This window comes from Calonectris borealis, chromosome 12 (assembly GCF_964195595.1).
Source record: "Calonectris borealis chromosome 12, bCalBor7.hap1.2, whole genome shotgun sequence".
NCBI lineage: Eukaryota > Metazoa > Chordata > Aves > Procellariiformes > Procellariidae > Calonectris > Calonectris borealis.
Window position 1 is genome coordinate 9807730 of NC_134323.1, and position 15027 is coordinate 9822756.

General features: G+C 40.2%; 1 protein-coding gene across 3 annotated transcripts in view; it reads right to left on the bottom strand.

The window, feature by feature from the left end:
• Window positions 1-15027, bottom strand: part of C12H19orf12 (chromosome 12 C19orf12 homolog) — a 40712-nt gene that overhangs the window by 16839 nt on the left and 8846 nt on the right. The window lies entirely within an intron of this gene.

Sequence of the window (15027 nt, forward strand, 5' to 3'; positions counted from 1 at the left end):
ACAAAATACCTGCAAGGTTTCCAGAGAGGAGCTAAAAAAGAGATAATCTTCTACAACCACTTCCTCCACTCATCACTCTTTTGCAGAATGTATCTAAGAAAAGTGCATCTGAGGTTTCTTCAAATCTCTAATTAAAGGGCATACATAAAGTAGACAAAGTTCAAAATCAGATCTAAAATGCATATTGTAAATTCAGTTATGGAACAAAGCATTCTAGTATCAAGGATGGAAGGATGACATTTGAAGGTGTCTGGAATAACATCGGTGATAGATTTCCATGCTTGATACTATTCAGTGGTGTGAGAAATCTGTACCATAACCTGGTGCTTGTGGACTCTGAGAATAGTAAATGTTCAGCTACATATAATTCTGTCCCCAAACATACAGTACTTTGGAGATGCAAAGAGTAAGCACAAACAAGCTGACTTAAGTCCCATCAGAGTCAAGGGTCCTTGGCTGACTTCACAAGTGCTGAATGAGAGCCCAAATTTTACAAAGCTGTTAGACTAAGTTTCCTGTTCTTCTGGGAACACCGAACAATTCTCTCCAGCCTTCTTGGGTCTGAGTTCTGATGATGTGGCAGGCAAGAGGGGAGCTCGCAGGTAGTAGGGTGAAAGGGAAAAGGCCAGCTTGTACAGATTGCATTGCTGATTTTCTTTTCCTCATATGATAGGTTGGAGGCAAGAAGATGGAAAGGTGAATTTGAATCACGCTCTACAATGATGGACCAGATTCAAAGCTTCCAGAAGTCACTGCAAATACTCAAATGTGTTACAATGGGATTTTCAGACTTACACGGTTTAGCACGTTATATTTTAGTACCGCCTCCTGGGCCACCTCTCCGCTTCACTTGCAATCACAAGGGTGTCATCATTTGGGATCACATAATGCCTATGTGGCTACAACAGGGTTGTCTGAAGAGCTATTGCTAAGCTAGATGAAGAGCAGCACAGTGTTTATACCATATTTATAGTTGTCCTATAATGTGATCTAGACTTTGGAAACAAAAAGAACTAGAAACTCCTTGCAAACTACAAAGAGACCCTTTGCTGGCTTTCTGCAGACCTCAGTTGGGGAACCACTGCCTTAAAAATGTCATAAATGACTGTCTCAGGAGTAAAATGATGCGCATTCAAAACCAGTAACAGGCATAATTTATAAAGAACAGCTAATACCAAATGCCTTTACCTACAACAGCATGCATACACACAACCCTCAGAGATAAGTGCCACTGGAGTAGAGGGCATTGACCAAGCAGATGACTGAGTGCTAGAAAGGGAAAGAACTGGGCAGCCCCTTCTCTATGATAAGTTCTAGGGGATCTTTCATTCTGCCCTAAGTAGACAAGCATTAAGTTCTCAAAAGTCTGTTGAAAAGACTCACAGCAGGATGTGCCAATCTCTATACCACAGAAGAATAAAAGGCTAAGATTTTGCTGCAATTAGAATAAACAACTGTCCTTAATTTCTGTCAAACAGTAGATGTCTCCCTTTGCCAGTATTTGAAACGTGTGTAAAATGTTGTTAGGGTACACATCCACAGCCAGCATTATTACTCTTTTTTTCAGCCTACATTCCCATCATGCCTCGGAGAAAAATCCATGGGGGACGAAAGATAACACTGAGTCCAAACCCTGAGAACAGAGTCCCATGAAAGCAACAAATTATAAACTCTGCTGAAGAGATTTTCTTCAGAAAGATCACAGGTCTCATGCGTTAGTCATGGCCCATTCCTTTGCCAGCAGGTTCAGAGAGAGTGATCTGCGAGAGCTAAGTGATTTCTTTCAAGTAAGCTGCTCACGATGACTACAGAAACCTCAAGGATTACAGTGCATAAACAATGGGAGAAAAGCTGCTTCAAATAATACACCCAGACAATGGAGTTGCCATTACGGTAGCAATGCAAAACATGGACAGGGATTTAAATGAAACGGGTGATATCTGTATACTTTGGAGGGCTCACATGTGCCAAATTTGGCAGCATGAGTGTTCATATTGCTTGTTGCTCCACCCCTTGAACAATGAGGCTAAACCCCATATGTGCAGGAGTTGGTAGAGCACAAGCAGTTTTGCTAATCACACTGCATGCAAAAGCAAAAAGACAAAGGGAACTAGTAATGCTTAGACTAGCATTGGGGAAATAATTAAGCATGAATGAAATATTGTATGTGGATTTGAAATGAATGTTCTTGGAAACAATTGTGCTGTTTCAGTTGTGCTGCTTTCCCCCCTAAGTTTCACAAAGTAATTTGCATGTCATTTAAATAAATACCATAAATTATTGCAAACTTTTTGTTTTTATTTACATAAAACAAAATGCTCATTTCCATTATTGTTTGGATTACCTGACAGGAGTGAAATGCAGAGGTCTGAGAGGAAACTTGTCTCTCCCCAAAATACTAGAGATTTCTCATGCGTGACCGAGCCAGAAAGGAGGACTCCACCTTTAGCTTTGCCTTACATAGACCATTAATGTTCTGTAGATGTAACAGAGGTACAGGATTGGATCTTCCACTTGAGCCAAGCTAGAGCTGCAAGCTGGTCGAGGGTACTGGTATACGCTGCCTTGCACTTGTCAGGGCTTCATGGCCCTTCACGAAAGTAAGAACAGCCTCAGCACTGCTTGTCTGCTGGCATGCAATGTTCACTGGCCAAACCTGCTTTTTCGGAGACAGCTTAGTTGTTTGGGGCTTAAGCACACACAGCGAATAATGACAACAACAACTCTACAGGCATACTGAACTTGCACAAGCCGCTTGAGTGCTCGACAGCATCTGCAGCGGATACTTGCTACAGCTTTCACACGCTGGGAGGTTAGGACACTGCTAACTCGCATCTCTGATGAATTCTCTGTTTCTCTTTGAGAATTCATGAGATTTAACTTCAACCACTGTAACTTACAAGGCCTACACTGTTCTTCTCTGATGCTCATATTGTTTTCACTTCCATTCAGTGTTATCCACACACCTCTAATTTGATTTCACCTCTGATAAATATTTGCCTCCCTTCTTGACTATATAATTAAACTTCCTTCTCAGAGTCCTTCTCAAACCTGCTTTCTCCTCTCACCCTATCAGGGGGGTCAAGACCATCTAATTCAAAACCCTTGCCATTCTGTGCATTCAGAGAATTAAAAAAAAATCACGATTGAAATACAGATCCTAATCCAGAAAAAGGTGAGTGCAAGGTAGCCTAAAAAGTTAGGCAGTTGCACATCCCTCTGCAGAATCATATGGGGCCTGTTGGCCACTGAAAACTAAATATAGGTACCATCACATGAAAAACCAAGTGACCTAACCATCTGCAAAAGGACACATTAAGTATCTAGCATAAATTATAATGTTCTGGCCGTAAGACAGTAAATGATCATTCGGGCTTCTGACTTGTGAAGACTGCTTGCAGTTTCCTCCACAATGCTTTATTTATGTCTGGTTGCTCTCTCCAGTCTAGAAGGGAACCCAAGAAATATTCTCCTCTCTTCTCACATAACCCTGGGCTGCTTTTCCCCATGGTCTGTTGTAAAATACGTCCAACATTACAGATTGCAAATCAGATGAACTCATTATACAGATGTTCTTTTCACAGAAGAATATCCTGTAGTCTCAATTTCTAAGGCGTTTTTTGTTTTATAAACCCACTTCCCATCTTGGATACAAAGGCATTTATTTTCCTGGACTTCGCTTAGTGGCGTCCTAAGTTTTGCTTCACCACAAAGGAAGTAAAATTGACTGGGTCTACCTTCATGATTTCCAAATATCACTAGGGTGTGCTGTAGATCATGAAATTTCAGTAAAGCACAGTTAACAGAGAAAAATCTAGCTGCTATACTAAATATTTTAAATATTTTAAATTAATTACAAACATAGAAGCAACTCAACACTGACTCAAATTCCTTTTAAAACATACACACTCAAGAGAGGTAATATAACACCTTAACAATTTAAAACATTTTTGTTACACAGGCTTGGTAAACAGTGTAGTACACAGCAGAGAACTAACTAGAGTCAGGCAGATAATCACATGCCTAAACTGCAGATAGATAACTAAAATCCAGGCATGCAGTCTGGTAGGAATTGAAAAAATGGGACTAGAACCAATATCCATAACAGACCAGGTAACAAGCAATAACGGACTCTTTGTGGAAAACTTTCTTTGAAAAAAAATCATGACATTATTTAAGTCACTGGAACTCGCAAGGGTAAGGCCTGGGGATGCAGAGTCAGGGGCTGAATAGTAATCATTTATACCAATTAATGCATATAAACAATGGTGCTGAAATTCCCCGTGAGGATAACAGTAGAACTAAACCAAATTCATCACAGGAAACTGCACCTCTCAGGTATCAGGTCTTAGTAAAGGGTGCCCAGCACGGAGTGACACCGGGAAGGGGACCGCAGCCTCTGGAGGAAGGAAAGCATCAGCTCCCAGCTCTTGGCTTCCACCCACTTCCAGCCCCTGCAGGAGGTGGGGACCCTTGCTACAACCTACACCCAACCAGCTGCTCAGCTCTTGGGAGGAAGCATCTTCCCGCTCTTGCACCTATAACCTTCAGCCTAGGAAAGAAACATATATTCTGGCACACCGTCTGGTCAACTCCCAGTATAGTCATGGAGTGGTGGCGGGATAATGAACCCAGCACAATAAGGACGCTGAGTCAGAAGAGTTTTTAAGCACACGCTCAACTTTAAGCATATATTTACACTGACAACCACAGACTCAAATGCAAATTTAAAAACAAGCACCTATTTAAACACAAACAAAAGCTTAAACGGTTTACTGAGAGGCCCCAACTGTCAAGACATATCCAGTATGCCGTAGTTAGTGGTAACAGCAAACAGAACTATCAAGTGATGCTTCAGCGGGCTGTATGAACCGAGTTTGGTAGTCTTACACCATGAACCACGTATTCATTATTATAACAATTTGTATTACTATTTGTAGCATCTAGGAAACCCCAATCAGGGCTCTATTGTGTTACAGACTGTACAAGCACAGAAAAATAGGATGGCTTTTATAATGAGTACATCACAAGCCCCACTACCATAATTAACATTGATTAGCATCGATGCAAACAGCATGGGAAGACAAAGATTGAGCCAGTTTGGGAGCTGAGGTACCCTCTCACCCTTTAAGGTGGCTCCTCCGGTTCCCAACTGCAGAACAGAGGGGAGGCTGTTTCAGTGGGGAAGGCTGCAGTCTCCAGAGCTCCCAGTTCGCAGCTCCCGTGAGCACATTCTAGGACATGGGATTCAAATAGGCACCTTTGTCACTTACTAATCCAGTCTCTATCACAGGCAACTACACAATCCTGCCCTTAAAATTATCAAGAATCATTACAAACCAGTTAAGAGTGCTTCTTCCTACTCAGGGCAGGATTAGACTGTGTATTTACGCATCAACCTAAATACTAAAGAAAGCCTGCTATTTGCTGTCACAGATCAGTATTAGTGTGAAATGCAATGGCTAGAATTGGCCTAAAACAAGAATCAGAGTCGGACTTTCAGAGTATGTAAATCAACTGAAGTCAAAAACACCAGTACCAAACCTGCTCCCTCATGTCTGAAGGGATATTTCCTCTGCTTCCCCAAGCTCCCCTTCCCAGCATTTGTTACTCTTCCCCAATACCGCTGTGAAGCTGTATGATTGCAACCACCACAATCAATTCTGATCAAAAAGGACAGTTGGCAACCTCTGATCTACTTAATGTGTTAGAAAAAGACCCAAAAAGCCAGATCCACTTTAAATGAAATCTCAAAAGAGTGACCTTAATGGACATGGGATGTAGAGCTACATGTAATAAACTTCCTCCCTCCAATATACAGCCCTTACTAGATCTATAATTATCATATGCATCTTCTCATCCCAGGCCCATGGCATTTTCCCAGGTTTGCCTGGATACTAAAGCAGTTTTTCCTTTCCAACTGTAGGAAAGAGTGTCAACAGCTCTGTAATGCCAGCAAAAAAAGATAACATTTTGAAATGGATAGCGTGAAATTATAAGGTTGAATATTTTGATTGTGTAATGAAATTACCTCTATTAACCAAATAAGATTCAAGACCTGAAACTTTCTTATGAACCATCCTCTCCCCAAAATGTTTCTGCATGTTTTTAATTGCATAACCTAACAAAATACAGCCACCTTGAATTTCACTTTCACGTCCAGTACCATGGAAAATAAATCCACGGAAAATACACTCACACTAGAAATTTAGATCAGTTCTCCATGACATCACTCATGTCACAACCTAACCTGCAATCTGGTGTATCCTCAGACTGGGTGCATATCTGAAGAATTCTCACATGCATTAAACTGAACATACATGTAAATATTGGCAGGATTATACTGTAGCCTCAATTTCAAATGCAATGCAGATATGTTTACATGCTCAACTGTAGTTAGGTTCTGGTGTTTTGCTACTTTTTGCCATTCTGGTAAAGTTTCTTAATTTAATTTTTTTTATAGATACTTTCTACAATTTCACTCACAGGGAAGTGGAAGATAATTCTATAAAGCCTAAAAATAAACTTAGATCTGCTAAAAAATTCATCATTTCACTCCCAGACTTCCACCAGCTGGGCTTGTCTGCTTGAGGTTTGACACCCCTGAGAGCTACAAGCACAACTTGTAAAGATGAGCAAGTTTACATAAGAATGATGAAGAGATCCATTTTTTTAATCTTTACTTTGCCAAAATACTGTCCGGGGCACTTATTACTGGAAGACATTTATTTTTGGCAATTTCTCACTCACTTTTAATACTGTGCTTAATGTTATTTGCAAATTTGGAGAGGTAATGTCCAAATACGTACACTTCTCTACGTGTACTTCTTTCAGGTTTGCTCATTACGTTCGTTAAACTATTTAATTCTCAAGGATCTACTGGAGATACAGCGAAGACCCCCTGAACACCAGTTAAGAATAAACCTGTAATGAGAATAAATTACACACACATATCAATTGCTACAAGTCCTGTAAGGAGTGAGACCTTTCTACATAAACATCTGCTGCAGAATTAAATCTGATACATTAATAAAAGCCCTCCTCACCCAAATCAAACAATGGTATAACAGTTATCCGATCAGTTAAAAGAATAAACCTTTTAAATAAATAAATTTGCGCTATACCAATTTATGTCACTGTGGTACTTAAGGCAAAACCTTTTAAAGGAATAGATTTACTGTGCATACAGATCTCCACTGGGTATGTGTAATTATGCAAAGGAAAGGCATTACTTTTAAAGTGGATGAATGGCTGATACTTTTTGATTTACTGCTAGAAACAGAAAAATGGTAATGGCATGAAACAAGCATTTGCAAAACCGTTTTGGCAGACAGAAAATGTTTGATTTACCTAGGGCATCCATCAGGTTCTATACTTTAGATCAAAGTAGATAAATGGAAAGGCAAATGGATATTTGGAAAAAAAAAAAATCTACAGCTTTTCTGTCAGCCCTGCAAGTAAGTTAAATGTTTGGAGGGGGAAAAAGCCCAAGGCTCTTTGGGTGGAAGGAAGTCATGATTCATCACTGCTCTGGCAACTACAGCTTTCTGTATTTACCTGGAAAGGTGAGAATGGCATGGAAGTAGTTGTAACTTTCTCATTCTGGGCCTGATTCTGAGAGGTGATTTGAAGGCGGCTGGCAAAGCTCAACATTTCCACCTGACACTGGAAATGGATAATGCGTACCCTGGGTCATATTTTCCTCTCAACTCCAAGTTGTTCACCCTCTTTTTCTCTCCTCTTCTGGCTTGAATTCACATTCGTGAAGAAAATATGTTCCAGTCAAGACACACACATCCCCAAAATCGAAAACCACTGCCTTCTCAGATCCTTTTGAAATCTGTGCAATAGGAAAGCACACTGAAGGTAGGACAAGGCTTACTGGACAATTATCTGTGACATCAGGAGACTGAAGAACCAAAAATCAGCTTCTTCCTATGGTAGAATTCTTCCTAGAAGTTCCTAGTGAAAAGCATGATTTCTGATCTGTTCTGAACTCCTCCTATACCGAAATGCATCACCAGGAGCTGTGTAGTGTATGCATTGTGATAAACCCTTAAAGCTTGTGGACCTGTGGTACATGTGTTGCCCAGATGGTCTGAACGTGCACAGTAAATCCAAAATGTCTGGGACACATCCAATTTGTTGTGCTTGTGAAAATCCACAGGAGGGCACATGCACAAGAGCCCCAGCCACATCAGATTTACTGCGAGCGTGCACACCATGTGCAGTGGGCATTTGCAGTGAGCGTCAGATTTGCTGTACATGCACGGTAGAAAGGATTTGCTCACGTGCTGAGAAAAGGCTGGGATTACTAGACGTCTGGAAATCTTGACAAACATACATAATCCTTGAATATAACCTCTCAACAAAATGTCTGGCTGGGGATGGACACGTCCGGAGAAATTCAGCATACGTCCCTTTGCCTGCTCCGTCGGGAAATAACAGAGAGTAGGGTATGGCCTTTCCAGCTCTCTCCACATCATTATGAACATGAGCAGCAAATCCATCACCTACTTCTGCATCCATTTATTCTATGGAAGGGTTGCCCAGCTCTTAAGAGGCCAAAGAGCAATCAAAACTCATGTCTTTTGCCCAGATAGGTAAAAAAGCCAGCAGGACTTATAATTACACAATAACAGAGAGCTGGCTGCTCTCTACAATACTCGTTTCATACATTTATCATAACAAAATTAGCAGATATCTGCTCCTGCTGACTTACATGGCCTGCATTTTTAACTCAGTAGCTTATCCTTGACCACTGAAATACTGGAACAGGTTACCCAAAGAGGTTGTGCAGGTATTCATCCTCGCAGATATTCAAAACCTGTCTGGAAAAGATCCTGAGCAATCTGTTCTATCTGACCGTGCTTTGAGCCAGGGGGTTGGACTAGATGATGCTCCTTCCAACCTCCACTGTTCTGTAATTCTGTGGTAAAGATCTTTTCCTTCGGTTTTGTAGATGAACTTGCCTTCCAAGAAGTAATTCATTGACCATTCCTCTACCATAAGCCATGGTTATCACTGTATATAGAGAGTTCAAAGATGCTGCATTTGTGGAGTGGGCGAAATCCTCTGCAGTGATCTGCAGTTATCAACAAAAAATGACCAAAAAATACACAGTTTTACCAACAAAAGACACCAAGAAGGACGATGCTCGCCTCTGCTGCATTCCAATATCTGCGACTGGTAAACCGCCCTTATACATAAGGCTTTACATACGCAGCTGCACAGATGAGGTGAAATCCAACGCATCTTCAGAGCAGGCTCAGCAAGCAGCACCCAGACCTTTTGTGCCTATACGCCCTCCAATCTCCCCTCTTCTCTCCCCAAGCTTATCTTTAGTTACGCCTCTCTGAAACAGCAACCCTGCCACAAACTTCCACATACATAAACTCTTAAAATCAAGACTCGAGACTGTAAGACCACCAAATGCAGGATGCATGTACACCTGTAACAGTCAATGTACCTATGCGAGCTGAAGATTTGTGCACATCCAGGGATATCTGAAAGTTATACACTTTGTCTGTAGAAAAAGTCATTGCAAGCTTCCATGCAAGGAATAAAATAAGTGTTAAAATATTGAGCTAGAAGTAAGGCCAGACTGTATTTCTCCTCCTGTAATAAATCAGCACTGTATGTATATATTAAATTCAATCCCTTGATGTGTCCAGTTTCAGTGATAAAAACTTAGCGAGCAGGGCAAAAGTTATTGGGTAGAGATCGATATGCTTGCTTGTTGTCCTTGATTGGCAATAATGCGACATTTTCTCCTTGACTGTAAGAGGCGCTTTTGTGATTTGGGAGCATAAAGAAATTCTGTACTTGACAGATTTATATAGCAGGAATACGCTAATGTCCTTTGACCCGCTTAAGAATAAATACGACCTACCAAATTGTCATTTTTATGGGTATTTACAACTGAGGCACTTTGTAAACCTAAGAACTAATATTTCCCAAAGGAAATCTGTGCTCTCGAATCTTGATAAATTACTGAAAAATACAAGCCACTACCAGCCCTACAAATTTTCTCTTCTATTTCTCCTATTTTTAGTTACACAGGAGTTGTCAAAGCAGATTGGACCACTGATCTATTTCACCGGGTATGGTGCTGCAGCCATGGCTAGTGCTTCAGAGGAATCCTATAATATTTTGGGCTATTCAATCAAGGTTATGTGAAAAAAAAAATTCTTTCCTGAAACTTGAAGGTTTTCGGTGCCCGATTGAAATATTAGTCATATAATTCTTTAAGCTCTCAAATTACTATTAGAAAAGTATCACAAACTATAATTTCCACAGCCCAAATGTCACCAGCTGCATTTGCTCTCATGAATGCTTCAGTTGATGCTTAAATAGACAGTGCGAGGAGTAAAATAAGCCATCCCAGTTCACCCAAACTCCGGTGCTCACCACCTCATGGGTGTAGTGCAGATACTCCGTAGTTTAATAACTCATTACTGACCAACTACATCCCTAGTTTCTTAATTCTGCAGGCCAGGTGACGCAGGAAGCCTTCACTTGATTGCTGTATCTCAGCTCCACTTCATCTCAGCTACCCACCCACTTGCCACATAAATTTCTTCCATCACCTTTATGCTGTCCCTGCCCACAAAGGCTTTCAGAAAAGACAAACTAACTCCTCCACAGAGGAGAGATGGAAACTAATGAGATGAGGACCTCTGCCCTTCAGAATCTTCCTCTGGAAGATGACAGCCCACGACTATACCTCTATAGCTTTATCTTAAGGAAACAGAAGTTTTTAACATGAAACTGATTATTAATATTGTCATCCATAACAGAATGGTTGAAAGCCATTTCCTTTTATCCTTATTCTCCAGCTGAAAGTTGACAAAAGTCAGCACTATTCAGGACAGTATCTAAGACATGAGACTTGCAGTATTTTTCCAGCAGAAGCTTATTGTTTCTCCTCTTGGTTATATCCCTGTACAACAGTACAAATCCTCTTAAAGACTTTCAACACATCAGATTTTGACTAAAGCATCATGACGTGGCACTCATCTCTACTTTTACTCCATTTCTAAGGGCAGCTGCTTTTCTATTTTTCTTTGCGCATCTGTGGACAACAAAATCTTTTCTCTATCACAAGAATGTCTTCATTAAGTCAGTTTCTGCCTTCAGCTTATTCTTAGTTTTCTGCATACTATAATCTATGTATATGCACAAGAAAGGCTTGAGAGGCAAACTGAAAAAGCAGGAAACTGGAATAAACAATGAGGCAGGAACTGCGGGAAACTTGAGCATCTTTTCTTGCCCTTACTGTGCTGCCTTCCTTTTCATCCTTGTCACTGTCGAATTTGGGATTCCGCCTACATTTGTATGAAACATGATTTCAATGTCCTCTGTTTTGTGACCTCATTCTGATAGCAGTATGGCATGGCACAGTTAATACAGTGACTGCGGCACAAAGTCAAACAATTCTGAGTTTAATTACTACCTTGAATACTTAATTTCGTATCAGATTTGGCAAATTTAGATATTTAAAATTTCTTGTACTCTTAACTTACACTTTCACACTTAATGTTGTTCACTAAGTAATAAAAAGGTCCTAAATACCCACTGATTCATCAGCTCCTACCCCCGACACTGGATATTCCACCTCCCTTTGCACAGGTAGTAGGACAGAAGTAGAAGTTGCATTTTAATATACAAAACACCCAATAACCCAGTGATCCACACCACCAAACAGCATCTGTGTCCCATTCATTTCAAGGAGAGTGACATCCTCTGGAAAAAGAAATTATGAAACACTAACATTCGCTGTCTGACACTGAATTTACTTTGTGAAACAATGAAAATTTGACAGTGACAGGAAAGAGGGAAGTTGAACGTAGACAGAGAGTAGTAGTTTCACCCCAAATGAGCAAAATGCCTTTTTGACATCTTGAAAGAAACCTACCTGTTAATAAGATCAACAGATTTTTAATCAAGATAATTACCCTCACACATCTTTTCCTATCCTTAAGTGTTTAACAAGAAACATCTTAGGCTCTCCTTACCTTTACTACTTCTAAAGCTTCAAACTGTAAGCAACAAAACAGATTATGTTGTGAATTGCAACCCTTTTGCCTCATGTGAAAGGCTTTCCTATTTGCATTGCACAAAGACTTTTTTCTCCCTAAAATTATCTGTGCATTTAAAGATTGGGGTGAAGAAGCATCTATTACTCTCAACATTTCACTAGAAACCATCTGGCCTTACTTTTAGTTCAGCTGCTGCCTCTGTTTCCTCTATTTGCTGCAGACGTGCAGAGGCTGACAGGAAGGAGCAATGCTTTTCTGTCTGTGAGCAAAGCACAGGGGAGAAAGGGAGTCATCTGTGAAGGCTGGAATACTTCAGGGCCCTAAAGGCATCAGTCTGAGATAGCCGATCGGCAAGTAGTAACTTTGCCAGCTGAAGATTAATCCAAGGAAAGTATTTAATAGGTCTGTCTGGATCTGAGTGACTGAGTGTCAGTCTTTTTGACAGATGAAGTCAGGAATATGAATGCAGTCAGGAAACTACGCAACATTTTCAACTTAATATTGACCAAGTATGGACTTTTCAATAGAAGATTCCTGACCATTCACCATATGAGAATAATGTGACAGAAGTTATTAGTCCTAACACAGGTCTTTAACAGACATCCTAAGGGAAATAGGCTTTTTATCCCTAAAACAAGCATCCTTGTCACTATGAGTTGAACAATGGTTAAGAGCAGGGGAAAAAAAAAATGGAGAGACATTCCATAATGCCTCAACGTGCTTGCAAGCCCCAGTACAAGCACTGGTTCTTATAAAAGCAAGGACCTAATTGAGTAGGTTTCCCTGACACATCTAAGGCAGGAATCCAGCTCTGTCTCTCTCCAAAGGATTTTAAGTTCTGATGGTATTTCTGCAGCAGGGACCACGGAGTGGAGGGGAGGGTCAATTCTATTACACACCATGGCACGTTAGCCCACAAAAGGAATATTTCAGCCCAATTCTCCACCCTTTCTGAACAATATATTATTTAGGTTGCATAAATAAGCACCGCAAATGTGCAAGAAAAAAAAAGCTACAGACAGTTCTGTTCCTAAGCTCAACTTCTAAGGTACTCAGCACAGCAAACACTGATGGATGTTAGGGCAAAGGTGCAGGGAGTGAAGGTTTTGTAATGCAAACCTTTAATGGTTTCTTTTTGAACATAGATACATCTGAATCTGCTCTTAAACCAAGGAGCTGTGAATTCCAAGCCTGGATTTTGCTACAGATATCACCCCTTATTGCCATAATTATCCTGCAAAACTTCAGCTTTCATTTAGGAAAAAATGTCTCCCTAAGCACACATACTAGCAGAGATGATCTTGGAAACATAACCTAGGTGTGAACTCACACAGTCTTAACTGAAGAGGCTGCAAACAACCTGAAACTACAGCAAACACCCCCATGCCCTTCTTTCAAGAGAACCATGCAACATAGCAATTTGTCATGGACTTCGAGATTTTGCTAAAGCCAAATATTTTGGTTTCCTTCCCCCTTGCTGCTCTGCCAGGGCCTGCCTGCAAGTCCTTTATATTCCTCAGTTTTCCCCCAGTGAGGAGTTTGTTGGAATAGGTGCAGGAAACAAGAACTGGACCCCAACTTGTAATCAAGGAGTCTGCAGAGTCAAAATAATGGGATGAAAGAACAGCCTAGCAACTGGGTCATCTGCCTAAATGACACAGGGAAGAAAATCTCGGAAAATCATCCATAAATCTTACAAACTTACATATTTCCAGCACCGAAATAGGTAAAAACCCATTTGTCTTATTAGGTCCAGATAAAAATATTTAAGTTTTATGAATGGAATGACGATTTATACATTGATTTAGACCACAAAGTCTATTATTACCAGTGAGTTTTATTTATCTATAATTTCATTAAAGAGACCCCATTTTACTAGATATCTTTCCTGTACTAACGGTGATACTGAATCTTCATGTAAAGCCATTTTGCTACACAAACGGACACTTACATTCTCTCTGCTGGTTCATAAGTTAACAGCAAGAACCACACCTGAAGTTCAGGTGGGCACATTAGGGAACTGAGCTGTGGGCAATTACTGTTGTATTTTCACAATCTATTTTTAAGTTTTTTCTGCTCAGCACAGAACGGACAGCAGTAAGTACAGTAACTATGCAAGAGCAAAACCTGAGAGAAAGAAGCGATCCAACAAGAAAGGGAGGCTACTAAGTGACATTTTAAAAGGGCAAATCGAAAGCAATCAACACCCAACAAAATGCTCAATGTAAGATGAGGTGATAGCTTAGGATATACTTAGGATACTGTAATGAGGCTAACGAGTGCTGTGTGTTTTAATGTAAATCAACACAAGATAATCTCTTCACATATTTAAGTGATGCACTTCAAATTAATTAATACATATTTAATAGAAGTCTTCTTGAACAGCTGTTATTTACTTCTGGAGTTTCTACACATTAGCACTGCCTGCTTTGTTCTGCTCTGAAGTTGTTCATGCTCCAAAGTACTTTAACAACTTGGGCTGTACTAAAATTGAACACTCTTCCCAAAAGAGACAGCCTTCCTGATAACTTAATATTTTTACATTAAATATTCAAACACTTTCTGAACAAAAGGTCAAATTCTACTTACAGCATCTGTGTGAAACAGGCAAGCAGATGCTTAATGCTGCTAGACAAATACTTTTGGCACAAAGAATGATAAAGAGTTGGCGATCAGTCACATTTCCAGGCTTTAAAATCAGCTATCCTTTACTTCTGTTCCCTAAATTCTGCACTTATTCATATGTAACAATACAGACCCAAATTACAGCCTGTTCCTTCCGTAAGTGTTACACAGTGGTGTGTTAAATGAAATCCTGACAGTGAAAGTGCTGTCTACAGTGTTCGTTACATGTTATGAGTATTATGCCAACTCATCAGGGGTTTTGTCTTACAAAGACGACTGTGTATGACATTACTTCATTTAGACCTTGCATACAGCATTGAAGTAGTTCTCACTTACCACCCCTTTTATTCAGGTGAAAAAC